Source organism: Pinus tabuliformis, chromosome X (genome assembly GCF_031772625.1).
Source record: "Pinus tabuliformis cultivar Carrire ecotype Pingquan chromosome X, CPIR1, whole genome shotgun sequence".
Taxonomy (NCBI): Eukaryota; Viridiplantae; Streptophyta; class Pinopsida; order Pinales; family Pinaceae; genus Pinus; species Pinus tabuliformis.
In genome coordinates this window covers 506,391,123-506,418,627 of record NC_142308.1, presented here as the reverse complement: position 1 = coordinate 506,418,627, position 27,505 = coordinate 506,391,123, and positions in this window count along the sequence as shown.

Below are 27,505 nucleotides of genomic sequence, written 5' to 3'. Positions count from 1 at the left end.
TGGGGCAGCAAACAGAGTCTAGTTTGTTCGATCCTATTTCAACGTACATGGAGATTTTTTTCAGTTTAAACGATAGATCAAATTGTCTTTTACACAACCAGACTCGTTACGTGCATGTATGGTTGTCATCATTTACATTTGTGTCATGGTTGAAGCACTTTCAAGCAGCATCCTTGTCACAGTTACTTGATTGGTTGATATAGAATTACAGCATTACTTGATCTATCAATTTTTCAGCAAAGTGGGTTAGATTTGTACATAAATAAGCTGCCCAAGGCAGCATTTCAGTTTTCGGTATTTGTTTATGTACAAGTTGCAGTATGTATATGTTTTTGGATTGGTATGAGTTGTTTTGGGTTTGCAGTTGTTTGACCATCCATGCCCAATGGAAGAGGCACTATCTGCTTTCCAGAGATATGTAGTTCTTGGCACCTCCAAGGAGCTACCATCCCCATTGGAGCCGATGTTAGTTCCAGTCTTCGCAGCCTGTCACCAGGGATCAACATGAGCTCTTACTATGTCTGGTTTTGTTAGATGTTTTGCACATGATGTTCAGCACAAAACATGTCACAAGTGTGTCCATCAGAAGAAGCTCGGAAAAATCTTTCCAACGGTATATCACACTCCCATAACCAGTTCCTGGATTAGAAGAAATGAATGAGTGATTCTTGGTTATGCATGTTTTGAGGTCAGTTGCTGCACACAATGACAAGTTTAGTACAAAATCAGTTTCTAAAATAATGGTAAGGAATTTTTCAAAAGTGAAAGAGGTTTTTGTTCATCACATACTAAATAATAAAAATCTCCTTTATTTTATGCACAGGTGCTACTATGTGGGATATATACAGTGTTATTTGGAGCCTACATTAAAACAAAGCAAATTTTTCATAGTTTTTACTGTTTTAGTCATGTTAGTGCAGGGCCGTTTTACAACATATGGAAAGTAATTTTGCAAAACCCAAGGAGGTTTTTGTTAAAAAAAATTCATATAACAAAAACCTCTTTCAATTTTTTCACAGGTGTCATGGATTGGGATATGTTACTAGATATTTACAGCTCATTTTCACAGATTTAAATTTTTAATGATTTTCTGTTTTAGAGATGATTTTGTGGAAAATATTGCAAGATACTGGAACCTAATTTCCAAAATTTGAGAGAGGTTTTTCTCCATCATGACCTTATCTACAAAAACCTCTTTCCGTTTTGTAACGGGTTCTATGGATTGGGAGATACGAGTTTAGCTTCAACAACTAGTTTCAGAAATTCGGCCCAAGTTTAATGTAACTAATTCTATTTTGAAGAAAATGGTAGAGCTCAATCCCTTAGTACAAGGATGAGAAAATGTATATATTTTATGAATTTCATAGTGTAGGGGTTGGATTTTGATAGAAGGTTGGACACTTGGGATTGCTTGGCACTCTATTGTACATTTCATTTCTGCAATTTTGGCAAAGGAAGGACGAGGGTTTTGCAGTACTTGTTGGGATCCATGTGGCTCTATGTTTTGATGGTGTGTTTCTCTATGTATTTGTAAGTTCACTGATGTTTATGTGTATCATTTTCCCTTCTCTTGTCTTCTGCAATTAAACAAATGAGTGATTAAGGTAGAATTCATTGGACTGCTATGCTCTGCCTGGATATTTTGTTTAATTCTTCATGTTTTCATCTGTTTGAGGAGGACTCTTGAGACATTCTTGCCCTCCTTAGCCCCTCATCGGTCTGATCCATCCATTCATTCAATCCAAAGCATCAAAACGATTGCCTTCCTTGCCCCAATTAGAACTCTGCAAAAACTAGGCCTCATCCCTGGACCCAAAATTTGCATGTCCCTTTTTTCCAACAAAACCCCCAAAAACTCAACTCAAAACTTTGCACTTAATACCTAGCCTAAAATTAGTTGCTAAATCAGTGATCTCCAGCCCCATTGATTATCTTTTGTTGAGATTGACTCGGAGAGAGCCCTCTCCTGTCCTCATAGGGCTAGCTACGAGGCTGAGCGTGGTTTGATGTGGACCTAGAACCTTGTCTTTTAAGCCTGAGGCAAATCTAGGCTCTAACAGGGCCGAAAGCAAATTAACAAAGGTTTGTAGCAAAAAACCAAGTGCAGGCGGAACCTTCCTCTCTCTTCCAGGAGGCCACGTGGCAGAGCACTATTGGAGCTGATAAAGACATGGTAGTGCTGATGTCACCATGACATGGCAGTATGGAGGACACGTGGCATACATATTTGGCGTTTTAAGGGGTCATAAGGGGCCAAAACAAGGTGACACGTGGAAAATGATGATGTCATCTCGTATATCGATGATCGGAGGATGAGGAAAAATTAAAATCATTGTATCAAGTTTGAGCCCCCAATTTAAAAACTCTGATTGAAGGGCTTCGATGTAGGGGTTGGCTCGTGGTCACATAAAGAGCCAAAGGAACCAAGGGCTAAGCGTGGAAGGTGGTCGGTGATCAACAATTGGTGAAACTTGATATTGCCTCACTCTAGGTTGAATCCCCGATTTGGAAATGCTGACTGGGGGAGCTCTGATATGAAGGAAAAAGCCCCAGGACATGGCCCCCAGTCATATGAGAAGAAATGTAGAAAGGGGCTAAACCAAAGGGGGCCAAAGGAGATCAGGACTCGCCGTTTTGTGACGCTTTTAAGAGAAAAGGTCCCAACACGGTGATGTTCTGATAGTATGGTACAAGGATTTGAAGGCATATGGGATGGCAGCTGAGGTATTGAAGGAAGGTGTGGAGAAGTTGGAGAGACATATGGGCTAATCATGTGGAAGCCACTGCCACAAGAAACTGAGGACAACAGTGGCCTCAAAAATGAATCTGACTTTTTTGCTGCACATCTTCAGAGAGTAAATGAAGGTATGAGACTCAAGAAGACTTAATGCCTCAGTGTGGAGCTCCACTCAGTCATAAACACAAAGGACTGCTGAGACAAACTCTGTTGTTGCTCTGTGACAAGTAAACATAGTCAATTGCTACCAACTACAGAGAGTGGATAAATCGAGCAGTTAAGGTGAAAGCGACAGGAACCGGCCAAGCAATAGGAAAGAGACATCAACGCAGTGACGTGGCCTAATCAAGGGGCTTCATAGGAACAACAGAAGGACATTTTGCTCCATCATCATTCAATTTCCCTTGTTTCTATTCTCTCTCATTTTTGTTTATTTTATAGTTTTTATGTATTTTCAAGAAAGGAATCAAATCCTTTAGAATCATTTTGGGCAGCAGAGCTATCGCACGTCGAGACAGTTAGTCGATCAGACAACTGGATACTCAGGCTGAGATATTTTTGTAATTAATTTCCAATCTTTCCCTCTCCTTATAAAAGGGAGGAAGAAACACTTAATATAGGTTCAGGAATTCTGCACCCACAGTGGTCCAAATTCTGTGATTCCATTTTGGTTCTAATTGCTTTTTCATAAGGGACTCGTAAGATATATTGTTGAATGTAAATGGACTAGTGATTGGGACTAATTTTGAAGATTAATTAAAATCTCTGGTGATTACAATCATGGAAATGCGCAGTATGTTTTCCCCTCTCTAAATCTCATTCCATATATGTTTTTCTGTGTCTAAAATAGTGTGATGAAGTTGTCGTTTTCTCCCTTGTTCATGATTGTATATTTGTTACCAAGTAGAAACAGTACATGTTTTAGCTACAAATTTACTTAAGAACATGTAATGTGCACATATTTCCTTAATATTTTGGATACAAATGTGCCCATGAGTATATGGACTGAAAACCTAACTAGCGCTCCACTCCTTCCCCTCTTTCATCTCCTCCCTCTTCCATATTTCTGATAGAACATTATTGCTTAGGATTATGTTGGCAGCCCTATGCATCGAATTCCCTCCTTTCTCTCCTCCTCTTCACCTTTACTACAACTTCAATATTAATTTGCCTCATCGTTGTGTGTCGGCCACCAAAACCATACATTCCTCCTTGTGATCATCCCGATTTACCCCTTGAGCATTTGGACCCCTGTAGTGGCTTGAGTTTACCTTCATGAATGTTGATTGAACCAAGACCCTTTTTATTCTATTTTTAAAACTTCATGACAATTGGAGTGCAACCGAAATCCCCTCTTGAAAGTATTCCATGCACTCCTCTATCTAAGATTCCTAGGCACTGGTCTACAATCAACCCAGAGGTTGTCCCTAGGAAGCTTTCTATGTCTCCCGAAGCACTTGTGCTACAGGTGTCATTAAAAGTGACAACAGATACAATGCTTCCCCACTCAACATATTGTCAACTTTCTTGTCAAGGGAGATCCATTTGCAAAGTGTTCATGGTGATAATAAGGGATATAATGTGACCGATTGATTCTCAATGGTGTAGGATTATGGGAAAAACATGCCTCACTAAGGAATTATTACATTGGGTGCCTCCAATCCTAATAGATTTTATGGTTGGGTATTCTCTTATATAGTAAGATGTTCATCAGCTCTCAGTTGCTTATTAAGTCTAGCAATAATCTTGGTGGCTCTATCTCTAACTAGAGTGGTGGCTTGACAACATTAGTTAAGGAGAGTATGATTCTTCCATTTGCTAGCAGTAATAACTAAGGCCCCTCACAGTCCTATGCTTGTTGTCTGAGTCTCATATTTACCATTATTTGGTTCTGTCGAGATCCACATCTCGTGAATAAGTTATGGGAAATACCTTTTGAGTGCTTCAAATGGTATTAAACAATATCTCTAGTATCTTGGCTACAATGGTGGTGTTTTCTTATGCAACAAATTTTGGTCTCTTTGTTTAGCTCCTTATTACAATGGTATGGACATTGTCTAAACCCTTTTGAAATTAGGGTCTTATAGAGGGGGTGGAAGACATAAATTTCAATTATATACTTATCTATGGCTTAGCCTTAGTAGCTTCATATCATAGAGTAATCCTTGGTCTAAACTTTCATTTTATCTCATCTATCTAGGCCTTCTTCTTTAGTGCTTCTAGTTCTCAAATTCGGGCTAGACTTGTAGTAAGTTTAAGATTCTATGGTCAAGTCTTTGCTATAGTGTTGGGATCTCTCTATTAAGCTATATGTGGTTGCCTTTTTTTGTTATGGATGGTAACCATCCCGTGTCCCGTCTTTATGCTTTGAACACATATTTACCTTGCCTCTCATCGTATTCTAACTGATTTGGCAAGGGAGCTATGAGATTGAAATTCATGCCTCATAAATGTTGGGCCTTATTTTTCCCTCACTGAGTTTTTGGTTGGTCTCTTTTAAGAGGTGGGTTATCTCTATTATATTTTGGGTGGATTGGCTCAACCTTAGTCCTATACTCATTATTATTAGATAAATATGCCTCAAGGAGGAGGTTATAGTTGTAGGAGGGATCGTCACAGTGTCTAAATAACAACTACCTCTCATGCCCAAATGGCACCAAGACATTCTACTAATACTTACTATAGACATATCCCTCAAGTGATCCTAAGTGAATATGAGGAAGAGTATAGGGGTCAAAGAATTGAATAATGGTTCATAGTAAATGCAGAGGTAGAGGAATAGGTTTGCAGTTTGGTCCTAGACATAGACAATACGAGAATGCAACATACAAGTTACACACAAACAATTGGCATCTACTGGAAACTCAAGAAAATTATGGGTTAAGTATTGGTTGAACATTCAAAAGAATAGTGTGAAATATTATTAAGTGTAGATGAACTGTAAAGACAAATCAAAATGTTGGACACCAAAGTCATATCATTAGAAAATAAGCTAGCCAACATGGAATTCAGGGACTCAGACAAAGAGGCAAGACCACCAGACACAATCTAGGTGGGTTCTTCTATTACATAGAAGTTGTCCATGACATTTTTTATTGTGTTGGTTAGTCATATTTTTTTTTTTTTTTTTAAGGAACATGTATTTTACTTATATTAAAAAAATTGATTTTGGGCCAGGTCCCTAAAAAATTCCTCATGTTCCAGATATTCATTACTTTCAAAGATCCAAAATATAGCTATTCTATTTTTATGAGTGTGTTTTCTGTTATGAAAAATCAACCCCTTCGAGGGGGAAACCTCCTTTACATTACACAAATGACAATTCTTGGATGATGAAAATGACACAACCTCCTTTCTATATATAGGATTCTAAGGGGTCACAAAATAATCAGAGCCGACATAACAATAATAATGTAAGGGCACAACAATAACAATAGTGGGCTTCTATGGGGCACAATAATAACAATATGGGGACAACATGGGCACAAAAATAACAATAAGGGGCTACAATGACAATACTAATAAGGGAATACACTAGTATTATAGGGACCTAACATGCCCCTCTCCTTCAGAAAAGTGTTGTCCTCAATGCTTGAGTAGTTCTAGATGCTTCTATATAAAATTCTCATCCTCCCATGTGGAATCTTCAGTGGGTAAATTCTTCCACTTGATGAGATACACTGAAATTGATTGATTTTGTAGCTGTCGAGTTATTTTTTCTGTGACTGATTCAAGTTCCAATATGATTTTTCCTTCCTCGTCAAGTTCTGGGAATATTGTTTGAACTGGGAGCTTGTCACCTATAACCTTCTTTAAGCATGAAACATGGAAAACTGGATGCACTTGGGAAGCTGCAGGAAGCTCCAACTTGTATGCCATAGTACCAATCTTTTGCAACACCTTGTATGTACCATAATACTTTGGTGATAATTTATTATCCTTCTTATCTTACTTGAGGGACATTTGTTTGTATGGTTGTAGCCGTAGCAATACCTAGTCACTTACATCAAAACTTCTTTCGCTACGATGTTGATATGCCTGTTGTTTCATTCTATTCTGCGCCAAAGTGAGGTTATCGTTTGAGAGTTAGAGAACTTGTTGTTGATGCTCGATGTGATATTCCACTGCTTGAACCTTATAATTTTCTCTTAAATATGATGTGATGGACGGTGGATTATATCCATTAAGTACCATAAATGGGGTCATTTTTGCTGCAGTATGGAAGGAAGTGTTATACCGCCATTAAGACATAGGCAACCATTTGACCCATTGTGTCTGTTTATCAGATACAAATCAAAGAAGATATCCTTCCAAACATTTGTTTACTATCTTAGTTTCCCATCAAATTGAGGATGATAAGATGAGCTAGGAGCTAACTGAGTACCCAGACAAGAAAATAATTATGTCCAAAAATTTCCAATGAAAATGGGATTTCTATCGCTTACAATAATCTTTGGGTTTCCATGTAGCTTTTGAATTGTTTCCATAAATGCAGTAGCAACTGTACTGGCTTTAAATGGATGAGATAATGCACAAAAGTGTGCATACTTGGTAAGTCTATCAACTACCACCATGATGACACTCTTTCCTTTGGACTTGGGTAAACCTGTGATAAAATCCATTGAAACCTCCTGCCAACATTGATTTGGAATGGATAAAGGTTTTAATAGACCTGGGGTCTTAGTTGTTTCAACTTTATTTTGTTGGCAAACCAAACATTTTGCCACAAACTTTTGAATATCAGATTTAAGGCCATCCCAAAAAAATTCCTTCTTAACCCTGTGGTAAGTTTTTAAAAACCCTGAGTGCCCTCCTAAGGGAGTGAAATTCCATAAGAATCTTTTGTTTGAGTTGGGAATTTTTACAGAAGTATAAGCGATCTTTGTACCATAACGAATCATTTTTCCAGCTAAATGTATGAGATATACTGGGATCTTTTTGTATCTTTTGACTGAGTGTCCACACTTCTTCGTCATTCTTCCATTCATCCCTTGCTTCGTTTATCCAATTTGGTTGGATAATAGAAATGGCACAAAGCAATGCTTCCACATCCTCATCCTTTCTTGAGAATGCATCTTCAACAACATTTTTCTTCCCTTTTTGTAGATGATTTCAAATTCACAACCCAACATCTTTGTGATCCATTTTTGTTGCTCTTCTGAAGATAATCTTTGTTCAAAAAAGTATTGAAGACTATCATGATCAGTTTTTACCTTGAAGTGTCCTCCCATTAGGTAAGGTCGCCATTTCTTAAGTGCATGTAGTATTGCCAACATTTCCTTCTCATAGCTTTGTGTAAATACGTTCCTTTGATTCAACGACTTTCAAAAGAAATGGGTCTTTATTCTTGCATTAAAATAGCACCAATTCCATTTCTTGAGGCATCACATTCCACAAAAAAGGTTTTTGTGAAGTCCGACATAGCTAAGACCGACGCTTGGCACATTGCCTCTTTAAGATGTTCAAAGGCCTTCATTTCTTCTTGAGTCCATGAAAATGCATCTTTCTTCAATAACGTTGTTAGAGGTGCTCCTATTCTCCCATAATTCTTAACAAACTTGCCATAATTTGTAGGACAGTAATTGTAAATTGTATTTTGTATAAAGAATTGATGTAGGATGAGTACAAATGAGAATGAGGGTCTTGTATATATAGCCAGGTAAGTACCCTTTCACTAATGGTTATGTCCTTAGGGACATACCTTTTCATTAATTGCTCACTAATTAAGCATTAATCTTATATGTTGTCTTTTACATTATTTGTGTTTATTTTTATATAAATTTAGTTTGTTACATTAATTATTTGTGGATGGGGTGTGTGTGTGTGTTTGTGTGTTTCTATTCTCTAATTTTATATTTCACTTATTTCATATATTTAAGCATAAAAAAAATATTTAAAATATCTGAGATCTAAAGGAAATTAACCTTCACATTAATATTTTAGTATCTTATTAGATCTATTGTGACGAACTATTTCAGTGGAATATACATGGTAGTTTATAGATCATCTATGATCAAAGAATTTCATAATAGACCTAAAAGAGAAATTGATGGACATACCTTCTATTTTATGCCAATAGGATTAGACACATCAAAATTAAGATTGCTTGAAATTTGAATTTGAATTTATAATTGCATATGCACCATGCCTAAAAATCTAAGTGTCTTTTGAAAATCCTGAGGCCAAGAGAGAGATGTTACACTATATTTGGAGTCAAGGCAGGATATGTTCACACACATGCTTGAGAAATACCAATTCCCCCAAACACATAGACATAATGATCTTCTAAACAATCAATGATAGATAAGAAAGAAAAAAAAATAATAAATGATGGTTCTAAATTAAAGTAGCCCAATATTTTAATGTGAAATTACTAATAGAATATGTCAATAGTTGAAAATAGAAAGCTCCCAAATTATCAATATATTGTTGCAGAGTAAACCCAAGTCAAATTGTGTTTCCTTCCCAATAATTTCACCACCCAAATGCCTCAAATGTTCCAAATTCTATTGGCTTAGAGAATGGGTGTTCAAGCAATCCGAGACAAGCCAAAGAAGGGTGACGAGGAAGGATTAAGAAATTTATCTTCTTACACACACATAAGGATAAGAGAGAACCAATCCAAAGGCTACCAAGCACCGACCAAAAATAACTTACTAGAATACCTAGCACATGATGCTATCCTGGAATACCCTAACAATTAGTCCTCAACTCTAGCATTTTCTCACTTCAAATATGTACCAATACATAGAACTACATGCATTAACCACTACATAGAACTACATGCATTAACCACAAACCAAGGTTTTTTTTACATGGACATGAGGATATTATGCGTCCTCGAGCTGCTTTCCCCGAAGATTTTTCCGACTCGTAATTAATGGTTGATTAATTCCTAATTTAATGTGAATCAAAACCCTCTTAAACATAGATTTATGGCATGACCCTATAGTCATGAACCCCAATTTTTTTACGAAGATTCCATGGATGAAATCAACCACTCCTTTGGCCCATTTATCTACCTCCTCGTTCAAATATCTCTTAAAATGAAAAAGGAGACTAACAAATAAGTTCACTTCCTACTTGATTTTGGAGATGATGATTTTTAATTTTGATCTTTCAAGATAGGATTTCACCAATCATTACTTTGATGATGATCATTGAGTCCTTAAAGACTAATAAAGTTCTAATACCTTCCACCTAAGTGACAGAAATACCACACCATCTAGCATATACTTTAGCTAAATTATTTGAGATGTTTCCTAGACCCTTTTCATAGGAAATTATTGGAGTTCCTTTGGGATAATTAAGACTCTCCCAGCCCACTCTTGCCACGAAATTACATATGTTTCTCAAGCACATGTTATGTGTATATTTCTTCCTTATAGTGGAATCTACGTATTATTTTTACATTTCATTACTTGTAGTTTATTTGAACCACGGCACATTTAGATTATATAGAGGAGTCTCGGTTCGTAATTTAGACCCCATTCCACTCTATTATATTCTCCTCGAAATATACCTAGATATGTCTAGATAAATAATGCAAATATAAATAGAAAATGTAATGTTTTGTGTTTGATTTTTTAATAATAATAATAAATAAAAATGACGTTAAACTCTCTAGTTGATGACATACACAAATTTTCTCTCTTAAAAAATGTGCTATTACAATTACATTGCAAAAATCTATTACCTATATATGTTCATACAAGCTTCCAACTTCTAGATAACCCTAAAATTGACTCATTTTCCCTTTCTTCTGCCAAATACTCTAGTTTTGAAGACCATCATTCTCTTATAAGGAATTGTATTGATCTTTTAGTTCAAATTATTTCCCCTAACAAAACTCTAGTTTTGAATACCACCTTTCTCCTAAATGGTCCTATCCTAACCTCCCTAATTTAGGTTACATAAGAGTTGGTTAAATCTTGTATGTGTCCATCCTCTTTGAGTAAGGCCCATTGGATAGTAGTGGATAGCCATTTAATGTAAAATGTTCCACTTATAAGACCCATAGGTAGCTAATACCTATTAGTGATGAGATCACAATTAGTTAATAGGGTTTTGTTATCAAAAACCTATTCAAAAAGATAGGAGACTATAGAATGTTTGTCTTGGGTTGTGTATTTAAAGCTCTACTTAGTAAAATTTCACCCCACCTTAAGAGGGAAGAGAACATTATTTTCTTTCTTTGCATTATCATAATGCAAGGTTATGTTTTATAGGCTTCACCTTTTTTGTCTCTTGTTTCTAATTATTTTGAAATTATATTAAATGTATGCATGGTTGTGTTTCAAGTTGAAGGGTTAAGGAACACCACAAGTGGTATTAGAGCTCTTTCTTGAGCCAACATAGATTTTTTTTCATCCTGGAGACATATTTCAACGCCCTTAAATAACATAATGATTTGGCATTCAATGGGTAAAATTATAGTTGGAGAAGAATATAAACAAGAAATACAACTAGAATAACTTTGTTGGAAACCCGTGTATCTCCTTTTGGTACCCTTTGAGTAGTATTGCATCAAACAACACTTGTATATGAAATATCACTTCCCTGTAAACTTGGGTATATCAGAAGTCCCTTAGGTATAGTTGAAACTATCTCTAGATCAATAAATTAATCATCTTTTTTCTATAATACACTTATAATGACACTCGAGGAGATCCATATCTAGTACCTGGATAGTCAAGTTATACATATAAGGGCATAGTCAAGCCTCCTTGTTTAGTGCCTTGAGATATTTGGCCAAGTATTATTATTGGACCTCACAAGTATATTATATAAATACAACACCTAACACTCCTCTACCTCTAGGCCCATACAAACCATAGCTTTGCAACCAACGAACAAAAATCCTGCATCTTTGTGTAGAGAAGGAATTCGGAGATTCGGTCATAGTAGTAATAATCATTTAGGGTAGTAACACTCATATTAAAAACAAAAGGGGGTCTACAAACACCATTGTGGGAGACCTAGCTCAAAAAAAATCTTAGTGCATTTTGATCACTTGGATATCCCTCTGAAGTAACCCTTTTCTTTGTGTACCCAAGAATATAGTGATTTGGAGTATATTTGAACAAAGGCCTTTCAAACCATTGATCACAATGATATAAAAGGAAAATAAAATTTCCAAAAAATAGTTTGTGGTCCCATGATTTTGACTTGCAACATGGCCAACTCAGAGAACCAATAGGTCCAACCCACTCAATGCCAATATTTAGATAGAAACATATCTAGCACTGAGGCTACACTCAATGTTAGAATGAAACAATGAAATCACATAGCTACTTCTTGAAAATGTTAGGTGACCACTTGAATCTCAAAATAACCAATCTAAGCATTGATCTAACCAAGGAGGAATTTTCCTACCCATGGAGTGCAATCCACACACATGTTTTAGGATAACCCCCACCCACACATTTAGGAAAACAATTTCAAGGCATAATTTCCAAAGGAAGACGAAGCCTCCTTACAAGCTCCATGTGAGGAAACCAAAATTACTCTTCATGCCCTATCAGGTTTATTGGCACCCCAAACCTTAAAAGAATGATTGGCTACATCAAACATTGCAAAGTGAATGCGTTGATTGACAATGGGAACATCCACAATTTTATCCATAGGAGAGTGGCACAAGACACCCATTGTTATGTACGTCCCATATCTCATTTTCAAATTTTGATTGCCAATGATGCTATGATGAAATATGGAGACCAATTCGAAAATGTGAAACTACAAATTGGTGGGTATCATCTCTAAATTCACATGTTTTCTATTGAAATGGGTGGTTGCAATATAGTTCTCAAGGAAAAATGGTTATGCACTTTGGGACCTATCACCATGGATTTCCAATATTTATACATAAGATTCATGTAGGAAGGTTAGAAACATACCCTCAAGGAGCTTACATATGTTTCCCCTAAACTTATCACCTCTCATCATATAGAGAAGAAGTTAAAGAAATGTCACTCTGGTATTATTGCATAGTTCAATGTCATACAAGTAGTCAACACCACACCATAAGAGATTGACCTTAATTTTGAATTGGTTCTCTATAAGCATCTGTTAGTGTCAGTGTCTTCACACTTCCATCGATGATCAAATTGCTCTTTTGCATGCATATTAGGTGTCTCATTCGATCAGCTGCATTCCATTAGGTCATGGATCAACTGATGGTAGTGGTTTCATGTCAATTTCCCTCATGAAATTCACCTGTTGACCTGTTTACACATTTTTTTTTAGTCATTTACTGTCATCCTGTTTCATTTCATTTATAAAAACCAGTTTTAGGGTTTAGTTTCACTAGGTCTTAGGGTTTGTCATCATGGTCCTCCAAAATTGAATAAAAAGGTCAGCAGGCACATGAGAAGGATAAAGAGGTTCATAAAATCATAAATTTACTTTTGTTATGCTCAATAAATCTTTTTTACCTCAAAACTCTGTTTTGAGGTGAAAACAGAGTTTTTTCCATTATTGTAAAAATTTCATGTAATTTAATTGTTTCTATATGTAATAAGTATTCAATAGTTGTTCCTGGTGACCTGGTGACAAAGTCAACTCCTGCCATTACAAAAAGTCAATGTATAAGTCCACCTGCAAAAAGGCAAAAGTCAGAATGTAAGTAAAACAGAGCATTTTGCAAAAGTTGGCAAAACATTACAAAAGTGGGTCTTGGTTAGTGAAAAATTAAATGAGAAGGGATATAAAAGCCAATTCATGTGTTTTATGTCTTCATTGTTGAAATTGAAAGAGCCAAAGGGAGAAAATCGTGATTTTGAGTAAAGAAGGCAAAACAGGGGAAAAAATCAAGACATCTTGCTGGCGTTGTGCACCTGTTCCTTGGCGCTGCACATCTATTGCAGGTTTCCAGTTAAAACTTGGTCTGGCGCTGCGCACCTGTTCCTTGGTGCTGCACACCTGTTAAAGAAGCCCAAATTGCCTCTAATCACTTCAAAACTTCCTAAAAATACAACTGATGCATGTTCCAAGTAAGTATATCACCTCTCCATGCTAAGAAGAGTTATCCTTGGTTGCTTGAGTGTGTTTGGATTCCTTCAGAGCAAACCCTAGCTAAATGGTGAACACAAACCCTAACTAATTGCTAAATCATCTCTTGCAAAGTTGTCAAAGGTCATTTGCTCTTCTTTCTCATTCCATTCATATTGAGTTTGTCAAATCCCATTCCCTCTCCCTAAATCATCAAAATTCACTCCCCAAACCCCACTCTCATTTACCAAACCCTAGCCCTATACCCTATTCCCAAACCCTAACTCCCACATCCTACACTTTCACTACATCCACTTCACTATCTAACCCTTATTCCACATTCATAATACCATTCACTCCCCTCATTTCCCAAAAGAAACCCAAATTCCTATTCCCCAAGCATTCATTGCCTCATACACACTACTTACTTCATATTTCAAAATCTCTTCATACTCATCTGCTTTCACTTCAAATTTCATAAGCATGGAGACAGATTCAGATTATGAGAGGGAAGAGGAAACTCTTAGTGATTCTTCCAGAGAAGCTCATGTGCCAAGAAAGCCACACAAAGGGGGAAAGATCATCTAGGAGGAGCCCATCACTCTTACAGAATTGCTTGCTTGCCCTCTTGCTGTAGCTAGCTTTAAACACCAGTCTTGTTATCAGTTTTGTGAAATGGTAGAGAGGGTAAAGTTTCATCATGAGCTTGCCCGGTTGTTTGTCACTCATCTACATAATGACCAAGTGAACCTTGCTGGTGTCTCCTTCACCTTGTCACCTACCATCATCTCAGAAGCAACAGGCATTCCAAATGTAAGTGAACAGTGGAACAAGATATGTAAAACAAGGGTAAAAAGGCTAAAAGCCAAGCTAAAAAAAGCTTTGAGGAGAAAAAAAAAGCAAGATAAACTCAAGATCTTGGCTGAAGCATCATTGGCCCATCAAAGCACCTCGAAGGATCAATCATGCCAAATTTCAAGAAATTTGGAGAAATTTTTGTCAATTTTGAATTTTTTAATAGGAAAAACGGGCTTTTCCAATAGGTGCGCAGCGCCACCGGCACTGCGCTTTTGTTGGGGACACTTTCTTGCAAAAAAGTTTATATTTTTGGAATAAGCATGGAAAAATATGAAAGCTCAGAAATGGCTAGGAATTTTGGACAAGTTCTAGGTCTCCAAAAGGGCAAAAAAACACCCAAAAAGTGCCCTCTCTGCCACTTTTTTGCCACACAGGAAGCAATCTTGGGAGAATCAATTTTTGGAGGGGCAAATGGACTCCAAATTCAGAAATTCAAGTTGTTCCAGAAAGTAGACTCGACAAGATTTCCAACGAGCTATCCTACACCTGATTTGGACTCCGGGAAGGCTTCCAAAATTGGCCTAGAAAAAGCGTTGCGCATTAAAATTTTGGCACTGTGCATTAAATGGATTTTGCCAATTTTGCTTGATTTTCCAGATTTTTCCTAGTTTTCTTGGGAGATCACTTTTTCCTCATTTCTTGGTAAATGTAAGCATGGTAAATGATGAATTCGATGTAAATATGGATGAAAATCACTTCATAGGGTAGATACATCAAGTTCCAAGTGGTTTTGAGTTGTAATGAACTGGTTTCGTTGGTTTTAGAGGCAAGTTGTTCCACTGCCTATATTCCTGTTCTTAGCTTAGATATGGTTGAAACCACCCCTTTTCTCATGGATTCGACCCTAATAGCTAGCTTGAGTAGTTTCCTTGCCTATATCATGTATTTTTTTATTCATTTGTAAAGGTTGGACTTTGGCAGAAGTGTTGGCACTCATTGAACATTTGTATCAGCAGTTTGGCAAGGAATAAAACCAAGTTTCATAGCTATTTTTGTGGGATTCTTGTGACAGTGAGTTTATGTATTGTTTCTTATTTGTAATGAGTTTTTTCTGATGTTTTATATGTATCCACATCTCTCTCTCTCTTCTAAACTAAATGAATCAAGGTGAATAGACAAAATACACTAATTTACAGTGATTTGTCTTGGGAATGCATTTGGTTTTCAATGTTTTCAACTGTTTGAAGAGGATTCATAGTTTCTTTATGCCCTCCTCAACTCCTCAGCTGTCTTAAACTACCATCTTAATCCATTGCTAGTACATAAACCCTTGTCTACCTTGCCCCACAGGACATGACTGTATCCCTGAGTTGATTTCCCGGACCCAATCTACCTTCTCCAATTGATCCAGCAACCAAAACCTAAAATCAAACCAGAAACCCTAATCTACTATACCTAGCCTAAAATTAGCATTCATTTCAATCATCTCAAGCCCTAGTTGCCAATATCCTAATTGAGATTGACAAGGAGAGAGCCCTCTCCCGACCTGGTAGGGCTAGCTACCAGGTTAAGCGTGGTTTGATGTTACCCTAGACCTGCCTTCATTCAGCCTGAGGTAGATTTAGGCACTAACAGCATTAACAAGTATTTGAAATGCCATAAGGTTTACTACCTTCACATGGGGAGCACGACAATGGTATTACCCTCATTCCCGGTAGTCAACTTCCTAATTTGTGTCCTTATTGGCACCCTTTTGCATAGAAAAATGAAATTGAAAACATTATTTAGGAATTGTTAGAGATGGGATTCATGCATCCTAGCACTATCCCTTACTCATCACTAGTGGTCATGCTATTAAACAAGGAAGGTACTTGGTGTTGAATTTTGTAGCTATGGTTTGTCTTCATAATGTATCATTTGTATATGTAATGATGAAAATATAAATTACATTTGTAAAAGAAAAAAATTATATGAAGCATGTTTTCCATGCTTGCAAGAAAAAGAAAATTATTTATTTTTACATTTAAAAGAAAATTTAACAAGGCATGTCTTTCATGATCTTATCAAAGTGAGAAAAATAAAAATTTAAATTTTCCTCCACAAGTGACAAAGTCGTCCCTCCAAGAGACAATTCGGTCTGCCCATATAGACATCCTTTCGCATGGTTAGAAGGCTATAAATAAGCCTATTCGTCTACCTCCAAGGACACACTGTGGATCTCACATACATCTATGTTCAAGCATAGAAGACAAGGAATATTTGAAGGATGAAAATCAGAAGAAGGAAGATCATCTCATCTACCCTCGCTCTAACATTTAAAGGAGGTCGAGATCTAGATGTCTATTTGTGGCATATTTTCTATGTGGCACAATGTGAAGTTCTTGTGGTATAGTGTGCAGTTATTAGGCCCTAAGTCTGTGGCATGATTTGAACTCTAAGGTTGAGGCTGAGGACGAACTTTGGCCCTCTTGAGACCTTATTTTTTGTGGTATATCTCTATGGCATAGTGCACGTTATAAATTAGAGTTACAAGACATTTTTTAGCCTTCTTGGAGACCTTGTTGTAGAGATCTTGGTGGACAGAATTGTGGAGGGTTGACTTGGTCCTTGATGGTTGGTCATCTTGCTAGTTAGTTGACTTTGATGTATCTGTTATTGAATTTATTCTATAAGGAAAAGGTTGGTTGGGTTTTCCCCCGATTGTGGGTTTTCCCAAGGTAAAATATTATTGTCTCTTTGTGCATTATGATTTGTATTTCTATATTGTCTCTTTGTGCATTATGATTTGTATTTCTCTATTGTCTCTATTATTGAATTTATGAACATGTAATTACTTAATGATACATTGAAAGAGCTAAATAATCATCTACCTCATTGGAAGTAATTATCAAGTTTCAAAAATAAGTACTTGCGTTTATTTTACTGAAAAATCAACACTTGACATGTGTCTATATTTTCAGGCTCTCAATAAGTCGATTATCAAGGACAAGTTTCCTATCCCAATTATTGATGACCTCTTAGATGAACTACATGGGGTTGAGTCTTTCACTAAGATTGACCTTTGTTCTGACTACCACCAGATCAGGATGAAAGAGGAGAACATCCCTAAGGCTACTTTTCATACACATGAAGGTCATTATGAGTTTTTAGTGATGCCTTTGTCTTTTGCAATGGTCCATCAACATTTCATAGCCTCATGAACAATATCTTTTGACCATTCCTACGTAATTTTGTGTTGGTATACTTTGATGATATTTTGATCTACAATAAAACATGGGACTACCACATAGAGCATGTTGATAGAGTCTTGTGAGTCCTATAGGACAACCAACTATTTGTAAAATGCTTCAAATGTGCTTTTGGGGCTTTCGAGATTGAATACTTGGGTCACATTGTCAAGAGGGAGTATGAATTGATTCCAAGAAATTTGTAGGTATGCAAGATTTTCCCCCTTCAAAAACCTTGAAGATATTTTGTGGACTCTTAGGACATATAGGCTACTACATTAAGTTTGTGAAAAATTATGGAAACATTGTTGCTCCCTTAGCCTCACTACTCAAAAATAATGTCTTTGTTTGGAATGAGGCCAATGAATAAGACTTCTCGAATTTAAGGGATGATAGATTTTACTAAGACTTTTGTCTCGGAATGTGATGCTTCCAATTGAGGTCTTGAATGATGCAAAGAGGATGTCCTTTGGCATTCACCAGTAAGTAATTATGTAACCGTGATTTGGGTAAGTCCACATATAAGAAAGCAGTGATGACCATCTTGCATGTACTATATACTTGGTGAGCCATACCTTATAGGGTGATTTTTTCATATCAAGAACCTTATAGGGTGATGTTTTCCTATCAAGACTAACCATCATAGTTTGAAGTACTTTCTTGAACAAAGGTTATCCTCATGAGAGAAACATGAGTGGGTCAAAAAGCTACTAGGATATTATTATAATATTATCTCTAAGAAGGATAAAGACAATGTTGTAGCCCATGCCTTATCCCAACAATTTGAGGAGGATGGATCCTTCTTTTTTTTACCTTTACTCGTTTTAGATTGGCTTGAGGAAGCTCATCAGGAATGGTTGGAAAATGACACTATTATTCAACTCATCCACAGGCCTAGGAATATCCCAACCCTCTTAAAGGGTATACATGGTAATCCCCATGAGTATCCCAACTTTCCTAAAGGGTATACATGGAAATCCCTAGGAATATCCCAACCCTCCTAAAGGGTATACATGGAAGTTGGATACATTTCAATATAAAGGACACATTGTTCTACTAAATAAATCTTCTTTAAAGAAAATAATATTAGAGGAATTTCATTGATCAACTACATTGATTCCCCTTGGATTTCATAAAATATATGGATGAACTAAGCATTCATTCTTTTGGGAGGCATGAAAATTGGCATCCAGCATTTTGTGGAACCTTGTGACACCTGCCAAAATAAGACAAAACCTTGTGCCCCACCATATCCATTTACCTCCTTGGTTGCATAAGTTTTTCTTGATCAAATTTTTAAGTTACATGGCATGCCCGCTTCCTTTGTCTCAAATCATGCGCCTACCTTCACTAGCAAATTTTGGCAGGAACCATTTAAAGTACATGATACCTTACTAAAAATGATCACTGCATATCAAACCCAAATATATGATCAAACTAAAGTGATCAAAAAGTGCCTAGAAACCTATTTGAGATGCATTGCCTCAAAAAGCACACCAATTGGAACAATGGCTTCCCCTCACAAGATAGTAGTACAATACTTCTTATCATGGAGCTACCAAAATGACCCCATATGAAGTAATTTATGCCAAAAACCATTGTTAGTCACTTCACATTTACCTGGTGTTTTCAAGGTTCAAGCAATGGATCACACTATCCACACTAGAAAATCCATTCTCCACATATTAAATGAAAATTTGGTTATGGCTCAAAATAGAATGAAGAAAAAAGTGGCCCAACATCGCTCCATTCATTTTGTTGTTGCAAGGGATTCATTGTTTTTCTACCTTCATCCTTACAAACAAACGTCACTCAAAGACAAAATACCTCTTAAATTAGCACCCAAGTTCTATGGACCTATATGTTGAAAATGCAACAACATGATGGAGCTTAGTGAAAAGAAGTCGCCTTCACTAAGTGGGCCCGCAGGCTATTTTTGGCGCAAAGTCTATTTTTAGACATATGGATTATGGTCTATGAGTTGCAGGATGCTATTTATGGATGATTGGTCATGTTGGTAAAAATAGATGGACCTCTATTTTTAGACATATGGGCGGAGTCTATTTTTAGACTGCTAGTCTAAAAATAGAACAGTCGAATATTATTAGCTCTTAATAATATTTGGACTATAAACATTATCTTATCCTCTTGCAGCACTTCAGTTCAAGCTACGGATGTGGCACATGCAACTGCCAGAAGAAAATACATTTTTCCTATGGGTTAGTTGAGCTATTGCATGATGAGCTTCAGTTAGAACTCAAGTGATTGAGTTTGGTGGAGTTGATTAAGGAGTTGATGGAGTTGTGTTCAGTTTGACTTAGTTGAACTAGTTGTATTTAGTCTAACTGCCAAATACACTAGTGATGAGTGATGTGAATTAATTATTAATTAATTCACTAATTATTAACTCATAAATCAACTAAAGAATACATCAATTAACTCAGTGCATGGACAGTTCAGTGGAGACAAGTGTTAGAGGTGGGTGAAAGGGTGAGACTACTATCAGTTGTGACTATAGCTGTGCATGAGATTTGCACAACCATTGATTGAGATTGCCAATGAGGATTGCGCAGTACAAGCCAAGGGAATTCGAACTTGGATCAGGTCTATTCTCAACTTGGATTGCGCAGTAGAGGCAGGCAAACAGTGGAGGAGATTTGAACCCGTGACTTGTTCAGATCTGAGCTAGTTTGTGTGTAGCAGGTGGAGATAGTACTGAGTACTTGTGAGGAGTATTGTACTATGTATTGTTACATGTTCTATATCATTATAATATACAGATAGTTGGGGGTTTTCAGTTGTATGCTTTCCCCATTACATACTGTGTTGATATGTGTGATTGATGTTTCAATGTGCGCATGCGATTGTTTCTAATTCCGCAAAATTGATGATCAATGGTAGAGGAGGTTATATATTATGCATGCATTCCGCAAATAGTGTATAATCAGGATAATCTCTGTGAATAAGTGTTATATTATTCAAATTTTCTACACTATAAATCCCCAGTGAAAAATCCATGTAAAAGTTAATAAAGGAAAAATAATAACTATGGTTGATGGGACACTTATTCCAAGCTGAATGTTGGTAAAAAGCATAGTGATGGGGACCATTAGTGATTGATTAATGGCTAAGGAAATTGGCAAAGGAAATGACAAAGGCTTTGGAAAGGAAAAATGTCATTTTGGCACATTTATTTATGAAAATAATGGAAATAAGGAGAAAAGGGAGGTCAAAGGTCACAGGTTGCATGTGAGGAGGAAAATGAAGGAAAATGAAGGAAAATAATGGAAAATGAAGAAAATAGGGGGCCTCATTAACAAAAAGGCTTATGAGGATTAGTTCATAGGCTTTTGTCAGTTCGGTTTTGGAGCTCTCTCTCTATTCTCTCTCTCTCCCATACTCTTGGACACTTAGATTTTTCTTGGAGCACTCCTAGAGAGTGTGGCATACTTGGAGTTTTGGAGCAAGAAACAAAAGGAAGATCAAGAAAGCGTAAGAGGACATCAGGATCAACAGCTACAGTGGATTTTTCTTCCAGGTATCGAGTTTCATGTATGTTTTCCTCACTATTTTTGGCATGCATGGCATATGCATTGGGTTTATTGGTTGTGATCTGTCATTGGCATGGAGAATTGCTTGGATTAATAGTGGATTTTCCTAGCCTTGCCATTTCTTGGATATCCATGGTGTTGTGGGTTTATTTCTTTGTTTTTCTAGTTGGTTCTCATGTTTCCTTTAGCTTGGGTTGAGTTACTAGTTCCCGGAAGCTCTGGTTGGACAAACGCTCTAGAAGCCCTGTAATAGCTTGGATTGAGTTACTAGTCCTGGAAGCCTTGGTTGGACAAACACTCTGGAATCCCTTGGTGGGTTGAGTTACTAGTCCTAGAATCCCTGGTGGGACAAACACTCTAGAATCCCAATAGAAGTTGTGGGTTGAGTTACTAGTCCTGGAAGCCTTGGTTGGAAAAAATGCTTTGGAGCCCTGGAAGGCTTGGGTAGAGACAAATTTGATGATGGTTTTATGATGTATGACCATGAGGTGGAATCACTTTTTGATGGGTTGAGGTGGTTTGGCCTCTGGAAGCCCTGGATGGTTTTGATTGATGTGTTTTATGAGATCTCACATTCATGCTTGGAATATGGCATGGGGGTGACTGGCTGAAGAGAGGTTTGGCTCAACCATGTCTACAATCAAGTAGTTCGTGGAAGTCCCACAAATGGTTGGCCTTTGCATCATTAATATGAGGTTATTTATCCTTGTTAATTCATGAGTATTATACTGGTTTATATGTGGATTATATGGTTGTTGCTCCCTTCGTATTTCTGTTGTTATTATGTTGGTTATGAACATGTATTGTGACACTGGTTATGTATGTCTCTCATCAAGTTTTTACTTGTAAATGAATGAACAATGTATCTACAGCCTAATGGATGAAACTGCAACTAATGTGGTGAGGCATCAATGCTTCTTAGTGATTCTCATATGAGTTTGAGACCCCGATGCTTAGATCTATTGTTTAAACCTGTATATTACATATTTGTGACATGTTTGATGAAATGTCTGTCTTGGTTAGTAGGGGTCTAGTCAAGTCCTTGTTCAATTAATTTCATTTGTATCATTATTCTGTTGTTATCTTTCAGTTCTAAAAGTGTCATTTATTTTTGGGGCAATGTCCTGGGCTTTGGACCTGAAAAAGTGGCTCAAATCCTAGAGATGTATGCAGAGCACTAGGTAGAAAAGTTCCTAGATGCATGCATATCCATGTTGTGGGATCATCTAGAGCCTCCTAGACGCATGCTTGACCATATCAAGGGAGTGTCCTAGTGTTTAATGGTCTAAAACTTAGTTGGTCTCAGGGGTTAGTTACCTAAGTGGTTGGGATGGCTCCTAGGAGTTTTGTTGTTGATGTGGAAGGTTTGTATTGTGTGTTTATGTCGGTTCCACTTCCTTAAATGACACATAGGGAGTCGAATCATATCATAGTAACTTCTCATCACATGTTTACCCCGATTGGCCGGTTAATTGGGGATATGTGGGAGGAGGGTGTTACAAAGTGGTATCAGAGCGGGTTGCGCTCTCTTTAGGTCATATATGATACCATAGAGTGGTATCATAGCCTGGTTCACCCCTTGGAATGGATGGGTTGTGTGTTGGTCATGCATTCATGTCGGTTGCATATGTGTTTCTTGTGTTGTAAGACCATGTGATTGTTACATTTGTACAGTATGGGTTGTGGTTGCAGTGAAGTCGCCATGGGAAGTTGATGGTGTTGTTGTGGAGTGTGTCGTCATGAGTGTATGGTTGATTATGCATTGTTTATGCGTGCTAGTATTCACATGTGGTCAAGTAAACAGTGATGTGGTGGTTGTTGTCATGCATGAGGTCATAGTATGTGTACTTGATATGGTCATGCATCAATGACTAGACTCTAGCTAGAATGATGGCTATATGTTTATATGTTGATGTGTTATATTTCTATATGTTGTCATGATTATGTTATACATATATTGCGCTTATTTTTTGATCTTGCAAACGAGGCATCCTCCCAGAATTATGCTAAGGTACGTTTTTTTATTGTGATTTGGTTTAGGTTACATGACATACCTTGCAAGAATAATATGGAAGATGACTAGCAAGATGGTAGAATACAATTCCCGAGGCTCTCCCTATAGATTAGATGAAGAGCGTGGTGTTGGGAACTCTTTTAATTTGGCAAGCACAATGAGAAGCTTAAAGGTAGAAATAAGGAGTTGTAAGGTATACAATGACATAATCATATAGGCACAAGAGAAACAAGCAGAGTTAAATGCAGTGATACTTCAAAGTTTGTCAGAATTGCAGTGACAGGGACCCCTTCAGATCAGCCATGAGCAGGAGGAAAAAACTAACGGGGCATATGGCAGTAGGTCTCATGGTGGTCATAGGTTGGATAGAGATGACACGATCAAAGATGGCAGGTCTTTGGATACTCTAGATAGGAGAGGTGATGGATGCAAGTACTATTCTAGTTCTAGTTCTGACAGGCATTATGATCGACATCATTATCATCCTGTTGTAGCGGCTACAACCACCCTCCAAAATTTTGGCCTGCACCAATTTTGGAGCCTCCCTTGAGAGTTTCACTTGATGATTTCACACACTCAGGTTCACTCTGTGAGCTCGTGTTAGTCTTTGCATCTGCCTTGCTCACTCTTTTCATTCAAGTTTCTGCATGCTGGTGTCTAAGTCATGCTTGCGATCATGTTCTGGTTATGCTCAAAGTCTTCGCTTCATATGTGCTTGTTGTGTTCACTATGAAAGCATATGTCGCACTCACACACAGAGTCACATTCACTGTCATGCAAGTGTCGTCTCGATCAATGAACGGTTAATCACGAGTGTCGCACTTGTCACTTGCACCGTCGATCAATCATGTTGAGCATGTGTGTCTAGATGGTTTGGGTCGTTTCGTCGTCGAGTCATGTGAGTGTGTGTTCGTATGATCACCTATGCGTCTTTTGATCATTCACACACTTAGTCATTTTTGCTGAAGTTTTGATGACCAAGCTCCCTTCTAATAGCCGGACCATCACCTCGCTTTCGACTTGATCAACTATCAATGAGAACAGTGCAGAAGCACCAAGCTACTATTTTCAAGTTGTGTTGCCCGCAAGCATTTCAATCAACCCTCATGCTGGACACCCGGACAGTCAAACCTGATAGTCACCCTAGGACTAACTCCCCTCAAAATTTTCGTTGAGGCCGCTGACCTTACTCGCTCAACTGGCTGAGGAAATTGCGTAGAGAGTTCGGACAGACACCAAGTTCCTGTCCCTGTCTCCCTCAAAAAATTGTGCAATTTTCCCAGTCAGTCATCCCAACAGTCGACTGACTGTTCATTTTAGAAATTGTGCAATGTTCATGAGCAGGCCTTCCGTTGCATCTGGATGTAGTGTAGCACAACACCATGGCATATCCACAAAGTGCATGTCATGTGCGTTCACTCATCTCTGTTCTATGGTCGCTCGTAAACTCAGAGTGTGTTTGTCTTCAATGTTATATCTTTCTTGTTTCTGATTCGCATAGCTGTCTTGTTCGCGAACAATGCCTTCACCAACATGCATCAACCAATGTGTCGATGGCTACATTGGAAGAATCACCTCATGTGAGGTAGCCCATGCACCGTAGTGTTTTCTTTTTCGCTTGTCTTTGCTTTCTAGTTTGCATGATCGTTTGCTTACTGACTTGGTTGCTTTGCTTGCTTATTGTTATTTTCACTTTGTTTGCTTTGCTTACTATTTTTGTTTACATTGTTTTGTATGCTTGGTATATTACTATTTTTGTTTCCGGAAATAAGTGTTGCCGACTACTACATTCCAAATTTTGAATAGAGTATGTGGATGAAATTGGAAGAAACTTGTGACACTGCAGCACTTGGCCAGTATTGTGTCCGCCTTCTCTTTGCTTGGTTGTAACCTTTAGCCGATGAAGTCTTGACAAAAAATACGAACCATTTTCAAGGGAATTTTTGGTCCAATCGTGAACCTATGTCCACATTGGGAAGCCCCATGCCTGTACTCAGCCTTCTGCTCTGTGTATTCAAGCTCATCCAACTAGTAGAAACGGAGAAGGGGAAATCTAAATGAGAAAACCTATGTTAGAGGTCTTACATGCTTCTCTAAAGGAACAACCTCTTCTGTTCTCAATAAGTTGGGATCCCTCTTCCACCCCAAAAATAAATAAGTGCCTATGCACAATCCTCTTGAAAACTACCAAGGCAAAAGAAGAGAAAGGCTTCCTGCGTAGAGAGGTGAAGCATGCAACTCCACCGAGGCACTGACCAGGCTCGCTGGCAGTGGAGCAATGTTTGTGTTCTTGCATGACTCCACCAAGGTACTATCCAGGCCTGCTGGCAGCAGAGCAACACCAGAGATGAAAATTTATACTCTGAAAATCTTCAACTCGTGAGCTAAACTACCCTTCCGGGATTCGAAACACTGATATATAAGTTGAACTTTTGATTGTGTGTGACTAAGTTGGAAAAGGGTGAACCACGTATGTCCATGGGGTAAGTGGGTAAATTGAAGTAACCTGCACAGCAATTCAATACTCCTCGAAAAACCAAGGCCCTGTGCTAGAAATGAACCAAAATAGAGAAGTTGGAGTTCTACCAGTGTGTTGCCAAGTGTTGTAGTGGCTACAACCACCCTCCAAAATTTTGGCCTGCACCAATTTCTGAGCCTCCCTTGAGAGTTTCACTTGATGATTGCACACACTCGGGTTCACTCCATGATCTCGTGTGATTCTTTGCATCCACCTTGCTCGCTCTTTTCATTCAAGTTTCTACATGCTGGTGTCTAAGTCATGCTTGTGACCATGCTCTAGTTATGCTCAAAGTCTTCACTTCGTATGTGCTTGTTGTGTCCGCTATGAAAGCATCTGTCACACTCACACACGAAGTCACATTCCCTGTCATGTAAGCATCGTCTCGATCAATGAACGGTCAATCACGAGTGTCGTGCTTGTCACTTGCACCATTAGTCAGTCATGTTGAGCATGTCTGTGGATGGCTTGAGTCGTTGAGTCATGTGAGTGTGTGTTCGTATGACCACCTATGCGTATTTTGATCGTTCACATGCTTAGTCATTTTTGCTGAATTTTTGACGACCAGAATCCCCTCTAATAGCTGAACCATCACCTTGCTTTTGACTCGAACGACTGTAAACCAGAACAGCGCAGAAGCACCAAGCTAGTCACCCCGGGATTGACTCCCCTCAAAATTTGTGTTGAGGCCACTGACCTTACTTACTCAGCTAGATGAGGAAATTGCGCAGACATGCCAGACAGACACCAAGTGCCTATCCCTGTCTCCCTCAAAAAATTGCGCAGTTTTACCAGTCAGTCATCCTGACAGTCGACCGACTGTTCATGTCAGAAATTACGTAGTGTTCATGAGCAGGACTTCCGCTGCCCCTCAGTCAGCTCAACTCAGAAATTACGTAGAGATGATTAGCAAGTGGCCTCCCAGCCTCAATGCAGTCTCCCTTGCCAGCATCTCCTAGTAGCAGACTACCAGTTCCCTTTGGGAATTGTGTAGTTTCTGCTTCCAGTGTCTCCAGCAGCCAACTAGAAGTTCCCTCTGGGAATTGTGCAGTTTTGGCTGCCAGTGACCCCAACAGCCAACTTTCAGTTCCCTCTGGGAATTGTGTAGTTCTAGTTGCCAATCTCCTGGGCAGTTCCTCCCAAAAACTACGCAATTTGTGCCTGTTGACCCTTCATGCAGACCGGCCCGTTCCTCTGGAAAATTGCGCAAATATAGTTGTCCAGCCCCTGCTGCCTGTTCATTCTAAAAAATGCACAGATCATGCCTGCCTTGCCTTCCAACAGCCCAAATTGTCCATCCCAAAATTTGCGCAATTTTTCCTCCCAACCAAGCCAGACCTCGCAAACAGTCACTGTCGACTCAGATTGCCCATCTCCATAACTCAGTGACTCTTGTGCAGTTTTCATCAGCAGTTATCGGAGCCATCATCTTGCTTCGCAACCTTGCCGCCTCTCCTGGTCACCTGCATTTGAAATAATCATGTGTCATGGTAGACTAGGAGGTTTTTGATTTGATGTCGTCTCATCATAAGCAACTGCAGGTACAAGTACACCAACAAACATTGCAAGACGACAAATAGGAAGAACAAAGGGAGCACATGCAGAAGGACAGGTTCACCAATGGATGAATGAACGATGCATGCGGAACAGACGAACACAACGAACATGCAC